Raw genomic sequence first — 21,293 nt, 5'->3', positions numbered from 1 at the left:
TGCAAGTGACTTTCAAAAAGATCGAATATCGAAAATAATTAGTAAACTCTCCGCTAGCTACTCTCCAGACTATGTTCACTTTCTCGGGAGCAGCTTGAGAACGACTCACAGCACGTTTTCTCTCAAATATCCATTCACCTTAATTACAATTTACCAAACCTTTATGCATGCAAAACTATATATAACTCCTATTTTTGGGCTCGGTGGCAAATAAACTTACTTAAGCTTCTAAGACAGTATTGAAAGAAAAGTTTTCAAAATCATTGGTGGTAATAATATTATTAAATTAATTAAGTCACTTGATCCCTTTTTGACCATTATTTTCACAGATTATGATCTAGTGATAGAACTATTTGAATTTCTTCCTAAAACAGTTTAATCTTAATACTCGTGCTTGAAGAAATGAACACCAATCTACCCTTGAGCAGTACAATGACGTAAAGAGATTCGTTCTTAAGCCGTACGACATGAATATTGAATGCATTACCATATTCCATCTTATCCTGTGTAATGTTCAAGAAAATAAAACCAACGCACACCGACACCTATTCAACATCTTTCTTTTTTCTAAAGCGACCTATAGACACCAACCTTCTATTCACATTGTAGTCGGAGTGCACAAATGTGTGCTGTATGTGGGCTGGAGCAGACACCGATTTTCGGTTTTAGACACGAAGCGAATAAATCAAAGTTTTTGATTTGTCTATTTCGGTGTCTTGATCTTTACGATGTGTATGGGTACATTTAGTATAAAGTTTCATCTGATTCATTGTTAAGTGTGGTGTGTGGCAAGTTATATCAATAGAAGCTTGAAGCTGATCTTTCTTTTTTGAGATCTCATTCATAACTTATGTGTGGACGATATGGGGTGTCAGGTATAACGGATTGCCACACCGGGTGTCAGCACAATGGTGTGCATACAAGTATGGTTTCTATACGACGCTTAATGCTCATACCGTGCTGTTGGTATACAAAAGCTGTTATAAATTGAATACAAGTCTAGGACGCACGAACTTGCTTATGCATCCAAAGAGCCTGTTTAAAAATGTTTGTACATACCTGTAAAAAAGTATATTTTCAAAAACTTAGATTCCATTTTATTCCTCAAAAAAATCTTAATTTTTCAAAACTTTTTTTTTGAAAATAGTTAAAGTGTTGTTTTTAATTCAATACATTTTTCAATTTTACTTTAAAAATGAATTTATTATTAATGTAATAATTTAGACCTTATTAATGTACGTTTACATTTTATTTTCGTTAAAAAAAAGACAAATTTTCGAGATATCGGATTTAAAAAAAAAATTATATTTTTTTTTAAATCCAAAACAACAATGACATTTTTGATTATCAGATATTAATTAAGACAGTACAAGAGCTTGTGCAGAAAAAATAGATTAGTTATTGAGACTCAATCGATGCAATGTTTTGGTCTGTAAGGTCACGGAAACGGAATTTTTTTCAATGTTACCACATTTACATTTATCCTAGTATTAAAAAAATAAAATAAAATAAAATAAAGGCTGCTTTAAGGCGACTTTTTGGACTAAGTGTACATATGTCCCAAGTAAAACATTTTGGCTGTGCCATAGGCATTACTCAAGCCAATCATGACGGCCTATTAGGTTAGGAGAGCTTGATTTTTTGTTATTATACACAAATTGTTTCTCCAAAATAATAGAAGATTCATCGGTACATTTTAAAATCACACAAACATATCGCAATAAGCCGTGCAGAAAATGTAAAGGAAAATCGTAACTGCACGTCATAATACATATGTATGAAGGTATGTTCCCTTTGTAGCCTTTACGGTAGGTTCCCTTTTTTAATAAAGAACAACAACTTCCCAGAGGTGTGCACAAAATTCTTCTTTTGTACGAAACAAAATTAATTTCGTATGTTATGAATTGAATGCCATACTTTACGTTTTACATTATACTCAAAAAATATTATAATCATTGTTTGAATCCACGTGACCATATTTTCAATACACGATTGTGCTGTGTGCTGTTTGCTCCCAGCTTGATTATGATGAGGGAATTCTATTCGAACCGTGAAAAATTTTACGATAACAAAAGCTCACAAAATTAAAATAAAAACCTTTCTATACGTGTGAATGGGAGAATCTGGATCTGGAAACCGGCATTCCATTCGCTACGCTATATACCTCCGCTCTAGCAGGGTTATTCATCTCCTGGATCTGGCTGGGATATACGAAAGGTATGCAAGTACCTTTCTACCTGCAAGGACTCAAAATAAAATAAAAAATCATCACAATACCAATAGGTAAGGTAGTATAACCAACACAACATGCAGCAATCAAGCTGATATCAAAATCCAGAAAACCGGAAGTAAAACAGGAAAATTAAAATCTCGCAAAAACAGAGGTGTGCGAAGCAATGTATACTTATAAATACATACCCACACATTCGCACACAACACATACTGTATTTGCATGCACACGTCTAGTAGACAATGTTATATGTGATGCTACCGTCATACCCGCTCCTGATATAAAAACAAAATATCCTTGCATCACTGTAGTTGGAGCAACGCTAAATGGAATTCATGCAGCAACAAGCTTCAGCCCGGCTGCTCGTTGCTCCTTTGGATTTTCAGCATCAGGACTTCAATAACATAGGAGTTCAAAAAAAAAATACAAAAATCCTGGAAATAAAAAAAATTGTTAGCTCTCCAACAGTTGTTGTTGGTAAATATTTTGCTTTTTGCATTTTTTCCACCGCGGGGTTAAGATTTTTCCTGTTGTTTTGCATTTTGTAAACTCAACCAAGCTCACGCTTTCTTTTGAGTTTTATCCTTTTTGGCGGGAACTACATAGAACTGATTCCATTCAGTGCGCTCGCTGAGTGGTTTATCCTTTTCAACTACAACGGTGACACTTTGTTGTGAGGCGTTGCTAAGTGAAGTGTTCAACCAAGCACTAACAGTTCAGCTTGACGTGAGAAGTCAGACGTCAGACGGGTATGGGATAGACTTTAATTCAATAGTGAAAAGAGTCTTGTTGTTGTTGATTAAAGTCACATTGAGATTTAAGTTTATAAAAGGACGATATAAGTTTGTTGAGGATTTTATAAATAATTCAGCAGTTTAAATTTAAATATTGTAAAAGGGGATTGGGAAATATAAATTCATAATTCTGGCAATGAACTTATGTGAATTAAAAACTAAGAGAACAGCAGATTTTTACAAGGATAGAAACTCGTTTTTATGTTAAGGGTTTGAAGTCAAAATGTCTGTAGCAAGTTTGTACATTTTAAGCGCAACATTCCGTGGAGAACTAAGGGATCTACAGTTTAAAGCCGACTCCGAACCCTTATTTGAAAAGCACTTTTCCCGACAAGAATTACTCAATTTATCGCAATTTGTCAATTTATCGCAAGAGGCAGTACCTACCCGTGAAAAAAAAACTTTATATTTCTTAGGAAACCTCTAACTGTTGTCTACCATAAATTTTTCTACATATACTCTTGAAGCTGGTTCCTTTTCCCTCATGCGACCTTAAGCAAGCTCACCACAGTATGCAGCTTAATTTTTGTCATAATTTCAGTTCGAGGTATATTGCTTACAGTTAATAATTGTATAGTCTTTGGAATCGTCCTACATTAAAACGTTTTAAAAATTACAAAAACTGTATTTTTAAGGCACGAGTATAAAACACCGCATATTTAAAAACAAAACATTGTATAAACGTTTTGTAAATTACAAATCTTTGTCTTCAGATAGAGTTTAAATCATTTAAGTTACTTACTAAGTTTCTGGAAAATCTCATATTTTATAAGTCTTTATTTGACTTTATAAGAAATTTTAATAAACCGTGAATTTAATGGTTTCAAGGTTTAGAAATTGATTTGGAATCCTTTTTTTAATTTAATTATTTGCTACAAAATTTCAAAATAACAGTTTTCAAATTTATTTGTACATTTTTTCAATGTATGTTTTTCTTTTAAATATGTACTTTTACCGTTTTGCTTATTGTGTTTATAACCGTTTATTAAAAATTGTTCAGGATTTCCTTAAAATGTATGTTAGATAGGTGAACGTCCGTAAGTTCGACCGTATCTCAAGAACAAGTAGAGACATAGACTTAAAATAAATAGTCTTATTCAGTAAATAATATAAAAGGATACAAAAAAGACTGTCATCATGCTACCAACACTGATAACTTCCCATCCCGTCTGTCGATTTGTCTTGCTTAAAAGTTTGTAGATTGTTGTGTTAAAAAAGTTGTCAGTTGAATTATTCTTCAAAATTTCAAAATTGCTAACAAATATTTTGCATGTGATGAAATAACTTGGTTTTGAAATCTATTTTTATAAACGAGCTGTTAAGTCGAAAACCAATTTTTTACCGATTTTAGTAGCATTCCTTAAAAGTTTTTTTCTCATATTTAAAGAAATTCAAATTGGATGAATGAAATTAATTTGAATTCAATATCTTCTGCTGTTCACGATATATTGAGAACCGAATATCAATTTTTACCAAATTCTCGTACTGTTTTTTGTAGATTTTATTTTTTTTGGGAAAAAAAGGACTTGTTAGATTTTTATAAAAATAAATACTGAATGTCGAAAATAATAATTTCAATGAGATAAATTTAGTTGGAAGTCAATTTTATATTTGATATTTGAATCCAAATTAAATTTTTACCAAGTCTTTTTATTTTTTTTCTTTAGGTTATTATTTTAAGAAAATTGTCAATATGAGTCACAAATCAATTTTTACCAACTTTCATTAATTTTTTTTATTTTTTTTTGTAAAAAAAACTGTCATTTCGATTATTTTCAGAATTTTACCAGATGATGAAAACGTTATTCTTCGTTGCACAAAATTATTTTGAAGATAAAAGCATTTTAAGTTTTTAAAATTTTCGCGGTGTCAAATTTTTGTTTTAAATTTTATTGAATTATAAAAAACAAACTATTAATTGAATTTTTTTCCAAAACTATGTTTGTTTGGAATCACGTTACAATACATAATATAAAATTTAATTCAAATCTCTAGCGTTATTGGTTCGTGAGATATTTTGTGTTAACCAAAATGTTCACCTTTTTTTTTAAATTGCTTTGGTAAAAAAAAATTTCACGAAATTTGTTTGAGAATTCTTTTTACATCTTTCTGCAATATTATCTGTACAACAAAATTTATTGGAAGTCGATGTGAACGTACGTACACACGCAAGCACAAACATCTCTATATAAATAATTTATTTCAAAAAACATTTTTGACATCGGGTAAAATTTTGAGAAAAATTGAATTGCCAGTTTTTGTTTTAAGAAAATAAAAACCTGTGGTAGTTGGTAAAAAATGATTTCAACTTATAGAAAATAATGTTTTCGAAATTCAGAAACATTTATAAAAAAAAACCACTAATCAGTTTTGTTTATAAAAATATACGATCTACAATTTTTTTTCGCAAATTTGTTAAAAATAATGTTTTATTCCTCAATAAATGAAGGTATTGACTTTTATTTTTTATTATTTATTTTGTGCTAAATTTTCCTAGAAAAATCGTATCTGGACTTGTTTATATTAGTAGTAAAAGCTTTCAAGAAATGCTGTTAAAATTGTTAGAGATTGGTTTTCGGCTAACTGAAATCAAACTTTTTCAAAATATGCAAAATATTTTTGGTAAGTTTTAGTTAATTTCTTAGAAAAATTGAACTGACAACTTTCTTAGCAGAACACGAAAATCTATAAAAACAACCAAAAAAACTGATGATTTGCGACTCAAGTATTAAGAGAACAAACAAAAATATTGACTTTAAATTATTTATCTCACACAAAATATTTGTATGAACATTTTGTTAAATTTTTAAGCAAGACAAATCGACAGACAGGATGGGAAGTTATTAGTGTGGGTCGCTTCCCCGCTTTTTTTTAGCAGTATTACCTTAAGAACCTGACGTGATAGATTTTTCTTTTTTTAGTCGTATTTGAATTCAGTTAATAAAATCCCACTAGAAGAAAGCAATTTGACTGTCACTAATAAAACCTTTTCAAACTTTGTTATAAGACAGAAGGCCGGTTGCAGATATTTGACATTCTATTAAATGCGTTAATGCTCTTATCATGTTTAAGGTATTCGAGTCGAAAGAAAATTTGGATCAATTTTCAACAGTTTTTTAAATATGTTTGCTTTAAAAACAGTTAATTTTCAAAAAAAATACCAACTTCTTATAATTTCATAACATGTAGAATAAAAAAGAATTAAGATCAAACTCACGCAAAAAGGAACGTCTAAATACAAAGACGTATAGTTCCAAAAATATAAATAAAATAAATAAGTCAAATAGATTGCAATAATTTCAAATTACAGATTAAAAATTAAAATACGTTAGTAAATCTATTTTCATAACCCCCAAAGTCTACTTAGATCTTACCAAATTAAGGAATCAAGAATTTTGTGGGGTAAGTAAAAAAATTGCTTCATAATATGTCATGGGTTTGTTTTACGATTTTCAAAATTTAGAGAAATATGTTTTAAACCCTCCAAATTTTGTATTTGTTGTGATGAAAGAAGTAATGCGGTAATGAGGCTTCCATAGAAAAATTTGATTATTTTGTATTTAATGGCGCTCAACAGCAAGGATCGTTATTTACAACCAAGATAAAATATGTAGAAAATTTTGTTCTCGACTGAAATCAAAATTGTTCAAATTTTTGCTACAAGAAAAAAGATATTTCACGTATAAAGACTTCCCCCCTTTGACTTAAAATGCACTGTAAATCTTTAAACTATACAGAATTTGACTTACAAAATTACCAGTGTTTTTTTTGGAAAATCTATCAATAGTATAGAAGGATTTTAGACGAATAACAAAAACAATTTCCTCAGCATGAATACTGCCTATAAAAATTAAAGTAAAATCTTACTACGGATGATTTTTTCGCATTTATACGAGTCTCAAATGGATCTTATGTGATTTCTTTCTTATATTAGTTTAAGTCAGTTTTTTTTTGGTGACGTTAATTTTAACTTTTGATTTTCAAAAAACTTGCTTCTATTTGTGTTTTTTTTTAAATTATTATTCTGACAGGTCTTCTTTTCGTTGTGACAATTTTTAAATACAAAAATTTGGCTGCTACCCATGGGTTTTCTTGGGAGTTGTCTACTATACTATTTATAGAATGCCAAAAAAACACGGGTATTGTATGTAACTTGTTTTTTAAAACGATTAACAATACACAAAAAAAAGCAAATAATGGAGTAAATTTTTTTAATAAGCTAGGCTCTTTGTTTTTTACTAAAAATTGTGTAAGATTTCTATTGACTACTCCGGATAGTAATATCAAGGAGGTTTTCCGTTCCTGATTTTTTAAATTTAGTTCTACTTATGTTACATACAATTCATTGACTTTTTGACTGTTATTTCAAATTTGGCTGATTTATAGTATGACTGTTATAAAAAAAAATAAATTGTATGGAATTAATTTAATGTCATTGATGTTTGTCTTCAAGAAAAGAATATATTGGAAAATGGCCTCCCAGCTACAAAAGCAAACTTTTTTAGAATAACACATTTTTTCTCAACACTAAACATTTTGGAATTTTTGAATATTTTTTTTTAATTTTTGTTGGGCTTTTTTAAAAAGTTATTTTAAAGACCAAAACCAAATTCAAAGATTCCAAGGCTTTTAACGTAAGTTTGAAACAATGCAAAATATTATAAGAAAAACAGTCACCATTTTTGATGTTAAGAACTGTATGAGCTGAAATATTTGTCAACTTTTTTGAATGTTTTATTTTTCAAATTATATTTCCTTGATGGCAATTCCCTGCACAACAAACACGTGCTAGCCACAAAATTCCTACAACTTCTCTCTCCGTTACATGCGCACTCTTAACGCTCACCACGTGCTTGGCAAATATAGTGTCTGCAAAAAACAAACCCCACTCGACATTATACGTTAGTTACGAGCATACCGGGAAAATGAACAGAAAAACCAAAATATAATCATCTGTTTTTGAAAATAGAGAAAAGCTTTTTTCCGACTCGACTCTCGACCAAAACACCCGCACACAAACACTTGTGGCAAATACCACCACTGCCAAAAGCAGCTCATTCCCCCCTTGAATAAAACTCTCACTTCCACCCGCAACAACACTCCTTTCACCGATCTTATTTTGCACGTACGTCGTCGGCCGTACGAGACGACTATGACTTCAAATCTGCACGCGCGTCGTCGTCCTCCGTCATAGAGAAAAATATTTTCCATACTCGAGGAAGAATTTTTCATTTGCTTGCCGGAGATATAGATTTAGTCATTCAGTGATTGTTAAGACTCCAAAGTGCACGGAAGCGTTTTTGGGGAAATATTCCGTCGCGATTTTTCTCGTCGTCCGTACTCACAGATGTTTTTGGCACAAATAGATTTTTGAAATTGAAAAAAAAGAAGAAAAATTCTGAAAAAAGAAGAATAATAAAAAAGATTCGAAGCTGAATCCGAGAGTTGTATGCAGTCGGATGGAAAATTTAATTGAGCATTTAATTGCCCGTTGATTGATGACCAAAGTCAAAGCGAAAAGCAATTTTGCTGCGTGGGGCGAGGGTTACAGCAAGTTACAATACTGCGTGTTGCCCCCATGAGTGCGTGTGTTTTTTGTTAAGTGTTGAGTTCGACTTTTTTTGATTGTATTTTCAATTTGTTTTTTTGGATTCTGGCTCCATCTGGGGGGAGGGGGTGGTGAATCTGTGCGTTTCGCTTTGGCAAAATTTATGTTCGCGGATGGATAAAGAGCGGGTTTGAATTGTTGTTTGTTTTTAAATGCGTAAAATGAATGATTTTTCAAATTGATGCAATGGTGAATGAAGTCCTCGAATTAAATTCAAATTCTGATTTAATTTTTGAGTCACAAGGTTTGTTGGCCTTAGCCAGTGGTAGTAGTAGTCATTGTGCTGGCAAAAGGAATCTGAATCTGAGGCCTGAAGAGAACAACCATCATCATCAACAACAACATCATCAGCAGCATCAGCGGGAACGTCATTTTTTAGATTCAGACGGTGAAGGCGACAACGACCACGACGACAACAACATCAACATCGACGAACGTAGTCCACATGAAAATTTGAGCTGGACCTTTTTCGAAGAGATCTCATCATTGGATAAACATCTTCGAAGTGAGGTGAGTCTAAAACACAAATTTTATTTTTTGATATTTTAATTAACATTTCGGAATAATGACATGAGTCGGTCCAAGAAATTAAGTCAATTAAGCGGAAAAGATAAAATTGTATCTTTTAGCAGGGAGAAGAAATGGCGTGGATTTATATTTGGGCAAACTTCCAAATTTCTTATATCCAATTATAGGCAGGTATCTATGGAATATTTCAGTTATATGAAGATCAAAAACTGTCAAACTTAACAAAAAATATTTTGAATATAAGAATGTTTTCGAAACAAACATTTGTGGATTTTATCATTTTTTTTTTGTTTTTGCAAAAATTGTACGCATTAAGATGTTTGATAATGTAACAACATTTTTAACAAATATTCAACATAACTTCCACATTATTTAAAAAACTCTCAATAACATTTACGTGAAATTGTTAACAGTTTTTTGTATTTTTCTGTCTAAGTAAGACTATCTTAAAATTGTACCTGGCTTCACATTTGTTAATATCTGAAGGAACCGTTTTTAACTGATATATTTTTATTTTTTTTTATTTGTATGTATAATATTTAACTGCGTGGTAAATGTTACTCTTAAACATTAGTTAACCTTCTTAACTTTATGTAAAATTCTATATTTAAAAAAAAATCAGTACATTTTACCAGTTTTTCATTAAAATTTCAAAAACGAATTTAAAAAAAAAAATTATGGTTTTGTTTTAAATATTCTTTCACTCAAAATTGATAAATGAAAATTCATTATTTGTTTCCGTATGCGTACATAATTCTATTATAAATTTAAGAAACAAGGACTGTTTTAATATCCTTTTTAAACTAAAACTCTAATTCAAGACTGACAAAATATTTTAATTATTACAATAGTTATTAACTTTCCAAAGGAAGTTTCTAAAATCACTCCGATTTGTCGAACAAATATTATTCAAATTTCTAGACGTTAAAAGGTCCCTAGAATCTAAATAAAAAGTTTTTAAAGAGTTGTCTCTGTGTCATTTGCGTACGTTCGGTCGTACGTCCCATTGTTCTTGATAAATTTTGTCATCCATATTATCTGAAGAAATAGTGGAGTTATCAACTTCAAATAATTTTTTTGGTTTACATATGATAACATCAAAATATGCAGAAAGGGATTTCTAAACAAATTGTGTGGTTTGTGTTTTTATACTTTTGAAAAAAAAATAAGTTACCAATATCTCAAGCGGTTTCAACTAAATTTAATACATTGTGACGCAATACCAAAATGGTAGAGGCTCTAAAAAAATGAATTATCGGTTATGAAAAAAAAAACACAAATGAAAGAAAGTTTCAAAAGTTAAAATTAACTTCAGAATAAAAAAAAACTTACTAAAACTAATAAAATGAACAATTTTCAAGAAGAAATGGTAAGAAAACATCTGGGAATTGGGATTCTTCATTTAACAATTGCAGTTTGTGACATAAAAAAAAAACTTCAAGAATGAGGTTTGTTCGTAGACTACTACATAAATATGTGATGTTGAAGCGAGCTTGAAGCTCGCCTTAATTTTATATACAACTGAATCGATTTGAAATGAGCTTGATTCAACTCGATTCCGATCGGGGATCAGAGTCAAGTCAAAATTTGTGAAGAAAAACCTGAGTGGAGGAGTTGGCTTTGCAGATAATGCATTATGGTCTGTTTTTTTGCATGTTTGTGTACAAAAATATAGTTTTATTTTTTATAAAATTTAAATAAAAAAATTGCACATAAAGCAAAGTAGCATATTCTTATATGGTGCTGAATATTTCGGTTCTTTATATGTTTAACACGAATCAAACTATCTCACTTGCACTTCATAAGAAACATCATTTTAAAATTTTTTGTGCAGTAGAAACACCAAAAAGACTTATTTAATCTAAACTGACATAAAGTTTTGGTTTAAGTCAGTTAGTCCATTTTCATTAACAAAATTAAATAATATGAACAGTAACAAATTGATTTTATTTTTCCAAATGGAAAAGACACGATTCCAAATGCACAACTACTCAACGAACACAGCCATCGAGATACAAATGCTACATCAATCGTACCAACATTTGAGAACGAAATCACATAAGATAAATTCGAGACTCGTATAAATGTCAAAAACCCATCCGTAGTAAGATTCTACTTTAACTTTTATCGATAGTATTCTTACTGCGGATTTTATTTTTGTTATTCGTGTAAAGTCCTACTATTGATAGATTTTCCAACAAAACATGGGTATTTTTTGAAGAAGAAATAATATTAATTTAGAAATAATTTTACAAAATGTAGAATAACGTTTAAATATAATGGGTATAATTTTTATAAAAATCGAATTAAAAGTTTTCTTACAAAAAATTACTACTCAAAATTGATTTTCTACTCTAATATCTCGTGAATAAACAATTTGCTTTCCTTCAAAATTTGTTCAATTTATTTGAAATGATTTTAATACAATCCAATTTATAGTTTTTTATACAAAATAAAAACCTTAAAAAACAATAAATTTTAACAAACGGATATCATTTTTAACAAATTTTCGTACTGTTTTGAAGATTTTATTATTTAATAAAAAAAAAACGTATTCTTGAATTTTTATCAAAAATTAACTGAATGTCGAAACAATATTTTATGTAAGATAAAATAAGCTTCAACCAATATTTTCAATTTTTGAAAAGATATTTGAGTCGAAAATCAATTTTTACGAACTTCTAGAAATGCTTTTTTTTAGGTTTTTAATTTTTGTAAAAAGATTTCCATTCGATTTTTCAAAAAAGAGGTTGGAATGCGAACCACACTGATAACTTCCAATTCCGTCTGTTGATTTGTCTTGCTTAAAAGTTTGTCTATGTATTCGTTTCAATTTTCACCAAATTTGCGTACTATTTTTTGTAGATTTTATTTTTTATGAAAAAACGGACCGTTGGATTTTTATATAAAAATTACTGAATATTAATAACAATATTTTCTGTGAAATGAAATAAGTTCGAAGCCAACATTTTTAATTTTTGAAAAGCTATTTGAGTCGAAAATAAATTTTTACCAAGTTTTAGTATTGTTTTTTTTTTTTTAAGGTTTTATTTTTTGTAAATAAAACTGTAAATTCGATTTTTTTCAAAATTTTATCGAATATTAACAACAATATTCCTTATAAGATAAAATTAGTTTGAAGCCAATATTTCAATTTTTTGAAAAGATATTTGAGTCAAAAATCAGTTTTACCAACTTTTGTTAAATTTTTAATTTTTTAATAATTTTTTTTTTAGATTTTTATTTTTTATAAAAAAAACTGTAAATTCGATTTTTCCCAAAATTTTATCAGATGTTCGTTGCACAAAATTGATTTGGAGATGAAATCATATTTTAGTCGTAAGATTTTTGAGGTAAGAATTTTTTTCAGTTTTTTTGATTTATAAAAATTTCACCTTTTTTTCAAACTGTTTTGGTAAAAAACCACCCACGCAATTTTCTTAAGAGCCCTTCTGCATCTTTTTGCCTTATTATCTGTATAACAACATTTATTTGTAGTCGATATCTCTTCTGATCCTTGAGCTGTGGACGAGGAAAAAAACGTCCCGAACATACGGACGTAGGAACGAACGCACACACATCACGTACAGACATCTTTCTTAAAATCTTTTATTTCGACTCTTGGGAACTTTAAACGTCAAAAAATGTCAAACATTTTAATTCGACAAATCGGACATAGTAAAATAACTTCCTATGGGAAGTTAATAAGAACCTGATGAAATAAATTTTTAAAAGAAAAATTGTTGTTAATGTTTTGTAATATTTAAATTAGTGTTTTCTTATAATAATACGTCTTTTAATAAAAAAGCTGAAACTTTTGTTTTGGGTCTATAAACCATTTAACTAATTTCTTTTAATAACAAAATTGATCGTTATAAAAAATACGATGTAAAAGTGTTAAACTGATACCAATGGAAAGCTATCAGGTTTTTATCTCATTCTCCTTTTTAAAAAGAACCTTCAAAAAATGATGGCAACATTTGGTGAAATTTTGTTTTCTACCTATGTATCTTGATAACAAAAACAGATGTTTTCAATATAACAGTTTTGCAAATATCTATAAACGGCCATTAATGCAAAATTATCAGTGTCAGAATCCCAGCCTCTTTGTTCATCTTTTGATTAACTGGTAAAGCTAGTAACACGCTTCTTATTTTTTAAAACTGACATTAGCACTTGCGACAGTTAGTATAAGTTTTTGAGAATTTTCACTCTTTTTGTACTTTAAACAAGCTGAATTTTATTCAAAAACTTAATTTTTAAATTATAAATATTTCCTTTAAAGTGTCCGACATTTGAAATGAAGTTCTTAGGGTGGTACTGGATGGGAATATGCACAAGCATATCATCAAAATTTAAAAATGTAAACAAATTATTATGACAGCTTAGCGTAGAAAATGGTTCAATATTTTGTCAGTTGAAATGAAAGCATGACCAAAAAGAATTCCGAATTATTATTTCATAAAAACTTTGTGGCAATCATTTCTAGATACCTAAAACTTAACAAATTTTATTTTCTAAACTTACATTTCTTCTGAATATGTAAAATACATCTTTACTTACTTGTCAAAAACGAAGTAACTTATTTATGAATAATATTTATCCTTAAACTGCTATTTCAAAATCTGCCCAAAAACGTATTTTTAAATTCCATCAAAATAATTTATTTAAGTGTTTGTGTCTGAAGATATCTCAAAATATTTATATTTCCATCTGGCATATGACCTTGACCTTGGAAAATACAAATACCATAACCATTATCGTTACATTTGTATAAAATCATATAGACTCTCGAAAACTTTTGAAATTGTTTAATCCCGAACTTCAATACTTTCAACTTTACCCCCATTTTGAATATCAAGACAACCTTCATATTAAAACATCTACCCTATCTTCACATAGTTCAATTTAATGAAAACAAAAGGAACAAAAAAAAACAAAAATACGAGTGTAACATTTAATTTTTCAGGTAAAACATGCTCAAAAATTACAGACAAAAACACCAACATTTCCCACCCCCCTAACTTTCAAAACAAATTCTAAATGCATATCCCCTATACGACACCTTTACCGTTACATATGGAGAGGGCCAATAAAAATGCTAATATCCCAGGCAATAACCCTTATGGAGTCTGTTTAGACGGTGTTTTCGTTGCTCTTCCACCTGCCCCCTCTTGAAAGACTAAGTATACGTAGGTATGAATGAGTGTGGGGGAGGTATAGGGGAAAAGGGATTGAACTTAAAAATGATATATACATTACAACCCTGCGACACATTGTTCCGTATGGAATATTATTACAGAACATACGCTTAATTCAACTGTGACTTTCTATCCTCTAGTATCATCTACCTTTACGGTACCCTTTGCTTTTGTAAGTGTGGTTGTGTGAAATGGAATAAGCGGTAAGTCGTAGTAGTACCAGTAGGAGGGACACCTACTCACTTAAATCGAGAATGTAGGAAACAGGTAACACGGCTAACGTGAAATTTAATTCAAGGATAACACACAAAGCTCTAACAATTTTCAAAATTTTAATCTTGAAATCCTCCTAATGAAAGGAGTGCTTATATGAACTAAGTAAAACATATAGACACACATCTACACTCACAGACTCACAAATATCATAAGGATTTTGAGGCGTTTAATTTAATAAAATTATTCATTACCTTGTTCCGAGGATGAAATTAATAATACAATTCTAGGTATTCTATTCTATAAGGCTCTTGTAACTGTTAAATGAATTATTTAATATATATCTTTATGTATTTGTGAGTAAATCAATTTCAATGTGTGAGTTACATATAAATTAAAAATTAAGCTCAAACTTATTATACTTGTTTTTGAAAATTCGAAAATTTGGAGACAAAATTCATTCGAATATTTTGGTTTGACCTTGTATCAGAAGAAAATAGAACAAAAATCTCAACACACTTTTGCCGCTATTTTTGCTTTTATTTGTTTTTCATTTTAAATATAAAAATAAGTTTAAGATATAAATTTATGAGGGAAAAATTATAAGTTGACACTTTTGCTGCTGTGAGTTGATAAAAATATTTTGTCATTTTGAAATTGTTTATGAATAACAGAAATGCTTAAAGTAATACGAATTGACGCTATGACATGTGTTTAAGTTATTTTGATGATAGGTATTAAACTCAAAAATTTAATTGTTCAAGACATGTCTCTCTTTTTAATTCATATGGAATGTGGAATGTGTATATTTGTTTTTTTTTGTATCACTAAACGTCGCTGTAAAAATGACATTTTGAGGTATGTGTCGTTTTTCAGAAATCTCAACTGTTTGCTCATTTAATTTAAAATTTAACATCGGATTTATGATCAAAATTCAACCTACTTCCATAACATGGTTTCCAAAGATAGTCAAAACACATACTTAGCCTAAATATAAGAAACGAAACCTTAGGCCCTTTAAACTTTTAAATATCAAATGGTACGTACAAAAATAATAAATGAAAACGAGAAATTTCAGGCACCAGAAGCGATTTTTAAATATTCTTCATTGAATACAAACAAAATATTACAAATCAGTATAAAACCTGTTTTTGAACTTAAAAAAGTGTTTACAATTACGTTTTTTTGGAAAATTCATAACACATTTTTATAAGATTTTCAAAGCTATCAAAATAAGTTAAAAACTAATTAATCAATTTGTTAGATTTAGAGAATATTACTCGAATCCAATATTTAAAAAAGAGGCTGGGATGCGACCCACACTGATAACTTCCCATCCCGTCTGTCGATTTGTCTTGCTTAAAAGTTTGTCTATATGTACTCGTATCAATTTTTACCAGATTTGCGTACTATTTTTTGTAGATTTTATTTTGTATGAAAAAACGGACTGTTGTATTTTCATATAAAAATTACTGAATATCGAAAACAATATTTTCTGTAAAATAAAATAAGTTTTAAGTAAATATTTTTAATTTTAGAAAAGCTATTTGAGTCGAAAGTAAATTTTTATTGTATTGTTTTTTTTTAGGTTTTTATTTTTTGTAAGAAAAAACTGTCCATTCGATTTTGTCAAAATTTTTTGAGATGTCAAAAACATCATTCTTCGTTGCACAAAATTGTTTTGGAGATAAAATCATATTTTAGTCGTAAAATTTTGGAAGTGACAATTTTTTTTTTGATTTATAAAAAAATCCGTGAAAGGAATTTTTTCAAAAAATATACTTCATTGATATCACGTTGCAATTTATTATATAAAATTTTATTCAAGTCTCTAGCGTTTTTGGTTCGTAAGATATTAAGGGTTAACCAAAATTTTCAACATTTTTTTAAAATGCTATGGTAAAAAAAACATCCAAGCAATTTTCTTGAAAGTCCTTTATGCATATTTCTGCCTTATTATCTGTAAAACAAAATTTTTTTGAAATCGATATCTCTTCTGGTACTTGAGCTATTGACGACGAAAAAAACGTCGCGAACGTACGAACGTATGTACACACGCACGCACAGACATCTTTCTAAAAATCCTTTATTTCGACTCTAGGGACCTTGGAACGTCGGGAAATGCCAAAATTTTAATAACTTACTATGGGAAGTTTAAAATAAAATTTACTTGGTATTTTTTATTTTTCAAAATATTGAAAAAGATTAAAATTTTTAGAAGAATTTATGTTGAACAATTATTCATTTCAAATGTTTGCAGAACTGAAAAACATTCTGAAATAATCAACAAATTTTACAAAATGTTAAACAAAGACTGACAAAATTACATTTTCTTGATAGCTGTGTTAAAAATATTTATATAGGGGTTTTTAAGAAGAGTGTAGTACCCGTGGCATGTTGGTTAGTGCGTTGGACTGTCATGCGAGAGGTTTCTTGGGTTCGATTCCTGCCTGTGCCACCTTAAGTTTTTTTTGCACGGGTACTGCCTCTTGCGAGGAATTGACAAATTTTCCAAGAGTAATTCTTGTCATGAAAAAGTGCTTTCTTAAATTAGCCGTTCAGATTCGGCATATAAACTGTAGGTCCTCTCCGTCCCTGCAATTACTCGCACACAGGAATAGTTGAGAGTTGTAAGTCAGTAGACCCTGGTTTACTACGGACTGTTGCGCCATCTAATTTATTTATTTTTATTTATTTTTTTTAAGTAGGGTGGATGTTGTTTGTAGATGTCGTGGCGTTTGCTGAGTGGCACGTTGTGCATTCTTGCTGGAACCACATGTCATCTAGGTCCATATGGTTCCATTTGGGCCTCAAGAAAATAGTTATCATCGTTATGTAGCACTCGCTGTTGACGGTGACCGCATTACTAACGTCGTTTTTAAAAAAGTACGGACCAATTACGAAGCTGCTCTGCTTGCCCGAAATCCACACCAAACAGTATCTTTTTGATTAGGCATTATCACCTGGTGAAGCTCGCGTTAGTTGTTGTCGTCCCATATACGTCTATTTTGCTTCTTTACAAAAATGGGCCTCGTCACTAAAGATGATTTTTCGGAAAAAATTGGGGTCCTCTTCCAATTTCAGTCAGTTTAAGGAAATTTGTGTTTTGCTTCAATGTTTTACAGCTAAATTTTTTTTTCAAATTGAAACAATTAGTTTCGATATTTTAACATTTTAAATTAAAATCTATTTACAATTTCAAAAAAATATTTAATTTTATAATTGAACTACGCTCGGATCAACAAAAGCATAATATACTTTTGTATGCATTTCATTAAATTTCTAAAGTAAGGTGAATAAAATGTAAGAAATCCTGCCATTGAAATTGTAAAATCCACTGTAAAATAAGCTACTGTTTGTCATTGGGTCACCATAAACCATGTTTAATAGTTCCTTAGCTTTAACGTCAACCGTTACTATGTTTACAGCGACTTCTTCGAGGTTATATCTTCTATTTCTTTGTATTAAGTACTTATTTGAATAGTTTATGAAAGAATCTTTTACTGAGTCATTTTCTATTACATTTAATAGTTCATCAGCTTGATTTCCTTAATTTTGACTGATTTTGAACACTTCTTCCAGATTTTAGTATTTCATCGTTACTAATTAAATTAGAGTTGCATCTAATAACTTCTAGTAGTGTTATTGCACTTTATATGTTTGGATACAGCATTTATAATTATCATTATAGCAGAAATTATTTCCTGAAACTAAAGAAAAAGTATTTGTCAATTTATTATCTTTTGAGGCAAATAGACATTCTATATGCTTATAACTTAATCTTGAAGATGCAAATTAAATTTTGATTTATCTTATATCAAAATTGTTTTTTTTTTAATTTTATTTAAAATATTTACCATACCCCAGAAAACGTTTATCTAATACAATTTATGTTTTCTGTAATTTCTGGGAACTTCGTGATAATAAAGCTGCTGGGCTATATTTTTGCTTTAGTTTGCAGATGACCTTCACCAAGTTACACGGAGTATATTTGTCATTCGTTATATTGCTATGAATTTTCTGTTAGTTTTTCAAGAGTATTACATTGCGTTAACTGGAGGTTTATCTAAGAAAAAACATTTCATGTAACACCTCTCACTTTTATATGCCACTGCAAAGCGTAGCAATAATTCTGTCCTCCCGCACCTGCCTTTTGAAAATTGAGTTGAAATTAACAAAGTATTATAGGTACATGGATATGTGTGCCCGTTCTTTAGTATTTACTTGACTAGTATAGGCTTAATTCCCAACGTAAAATTCAAATTCAAAAAAGTTGAGGCATGCGAAAGATCGAGTTCTTGTGCACGGCGAGGAATAGACTGCCTCGGGTTTTGCTGTACACTTTCACGGATTGTGACGATTTTCTCGGCCGATCTTGCGTTCCTTGAACGTACGGGTGTTGGCTGATTGTTTACTGAACTGGTCGTCTCAAATTTGGCCACTCATCGTAGAAGAGTCGACTGTGTAGGGCCACCACGTCTACCGTAAAATGGGATTAATGAGCGCAACGATTGCGTTAACGAACCCTACTTTTGATAATAAAGTTTAAACATTTGAACCTATTGTTCATTTATAAAAAAATGAATAATACACGAAAGATTTGACAGATGTCACAAAACAAAATGGCCGCCACGGGGCACCAAAATCTACCCGCGACACTAAGAAAAAAACATATTAGTTAAGTCAAGATAGACGAAAATTAATTTTCGTTAGTTTTTTTGTATTTTTAATTTCCATATAATCAATTTATATTACAATAATAGTTGTTAACATTTGTATTTTCTGAACTCAGTATCATTGTTTGTTGCATTTCTCGAAACGCTTTCATTTGAAAAACAGTTTTTCAATTTTTTAGTAGAATATTGTTAAAAAAACAGTCAATTATTTTTGTAATTTTTTGATGTTAAAAACTTTATAAATAGTAGTATACAATTCTTTTAATATACAAATTGTGGAGCACAAATAGGTTATTGCATTTTTGAAGTGTATTTTTATTGTATATAAAAATAATTGAAACTGAAATAAATACAGCACTGTTTAAAAATAAGCAAATTTGTTTACTAAAATAGTTGAAGGAGTAAATTTGAAATATTTGTTGCTTTTTTCACATCTAGATGCTAATGTATGTTTAGAAGAAAATTAGTTTATGAAAATAACGTTACTTTTCGTAAAGTTAACATTTTAGACACACAAAATGCTGAAATTACAAATACAGTATGTTAGCGAAATATTAACAAAATTGTGAATCTTCATACACAAATTGTACGTATATTCAGCCAATATGTTTCCATTTCGCTTTTTAAAATTCTAGGAATTAATGTTTTGTAAAAAGATTTCAATGAAGGTACACAACAATATTGTTTGAAGTTTTAAGCAATGGCCAGCTTCAAGTATCGTATTTTGAGTAGAAATCAAAATTAAAAAGTTCAGAAAAATTTTGAAATTACGACTTACATCTTTTTCAAATAATTAGAATGTCGAATAGTTTATTTTTTTTTTGTCTTAAGCAAAATTTTAAAAGACGTCAACTCGAATTTTCTGAAAGCCTTAATTTCCAAGTTTGAATTTAATCAACCTAATGGTTTAGGGTGTAGGGACGGGGCAGACTGAAAAACAGATTGATGGAATCGGGGACCAATTTTTTTTGTTTCATTAAAATCTCGAGTTCTAAGTTCCTAACGAATGCAATACTTGCCATAATTTAAGTTTCAATAATTGAAAGTCAAAAATAAATCAAAATCTTCAAAACCAATCGTTTGTTTCAAAAAAAAAAAAAAAAAAAAAAACAGAGGTTAAATCGAGTTTTAAAGTTTTTGCTTTCGAATTTTTTTAAGAAAGTGGCCATAAGCTGTTTTGATAAAGTATAGTTGTTCAATCTATTCTTATACATTAGTTCTATATTTGATACTCCATACATTTTAAAAAAGACTCACTGGATGTCTTACCAGTTAATAAATCTTTTTTCATTTGTTAACATTTCTGGTAAGAAATCTGTATTAAGATTTCAAGCCGAAACCCATATGATATTAATGATGAAAAATGAACTTTAAAATATCCCTCAAACAACTTTGTTTAAATGCCCCCAAAGAATTTGTTTCTACTTAACTCAATAAATAATATCAGAAAGTTTCCGATAATATCAAAAATTGACTTTTTTAATTACCTCCTGTATTAAAAGTATTACTTTTATGATTTTTCTAATTTTCCAAATAGTCTCGAAAAAATTAAGCAAGCTGAATGTTTGAATACTAATGTTTAATAACTATTACGCCACTTAGTTTTTTTTACTATGATGACGATCTAAAAGAAAAAACATTACAATTACCGAAAAAACTAAATTATTAAAGAAGAATGAACGTCAAATGCTTCTCAAGTCAAAGCAAACCCAATTTCAGATTTTAGTCTAAATGAGGTTTTGCAAACTTTTACATTAAAATATCTTTGGGTTTTTGGTTTGATTTATGCTTGAAAAAAAAAACTTATCTGTAGTGTTTTAGGAAACTTGTAATATTTTATTTGTATGACCAATATCAGCGGAAAATCACCTAATTCTGAAAATGTACTGAAAAGCCAAACATTTTATTTTTCCAATATTCAGGATATCTGAATATTTTTCAAACCTTAAGATTTTAAGTAGCTTGTAAGAAACTACAAATCAGTTGACATTTTTTCGCTCCTCACCAAAATTAGGATATTTTTTAGAAAATTATAAGGACGGA

At 29.5% G+C, this 21,293-nt stretch overlaps 1 protein-coding gene across 1 annotated transcript in view; it reads left to right on the top strand.

Moving 5' to 3' along the window:
- Positions 1-8,217: 8,217 nt before the first annotated feature.
- Positions 8,218-21,293, top strand: part of LOC129947582 (delta-sarcoglycan) — a 32,824-nt gene continuing 19,748 nt past the window's right edge. The window contains exon 1 of the mRNA XM_056058200.1: positions 8,218-9,142. The gene's annotated coding sequence lies outside the window, so the exon portion shown is untranslated. The remainder of the gene's footprint in view (positions 9,143-21,293) is intronic.

This window comes from Eupeodes corollae, chromosome 2 (genome assembly GCF_945859685.1).
Source record: "Eupeodes corollae chromosome 2, idEupCoro1.1, whole genome shotgun sequence".
Classification (NCBI taxonomy): Eukaryota; Metazoa; Arthropoda; class Insecta; order Diptera; family Syrphidae; genus Eupeodes; species Eupeodes corollae.
The sequence above is the reverse complement of the archived record's forward strand: the minus strand, read 5'-3'. Positions and strand labels throughout refer to the sequence as shown.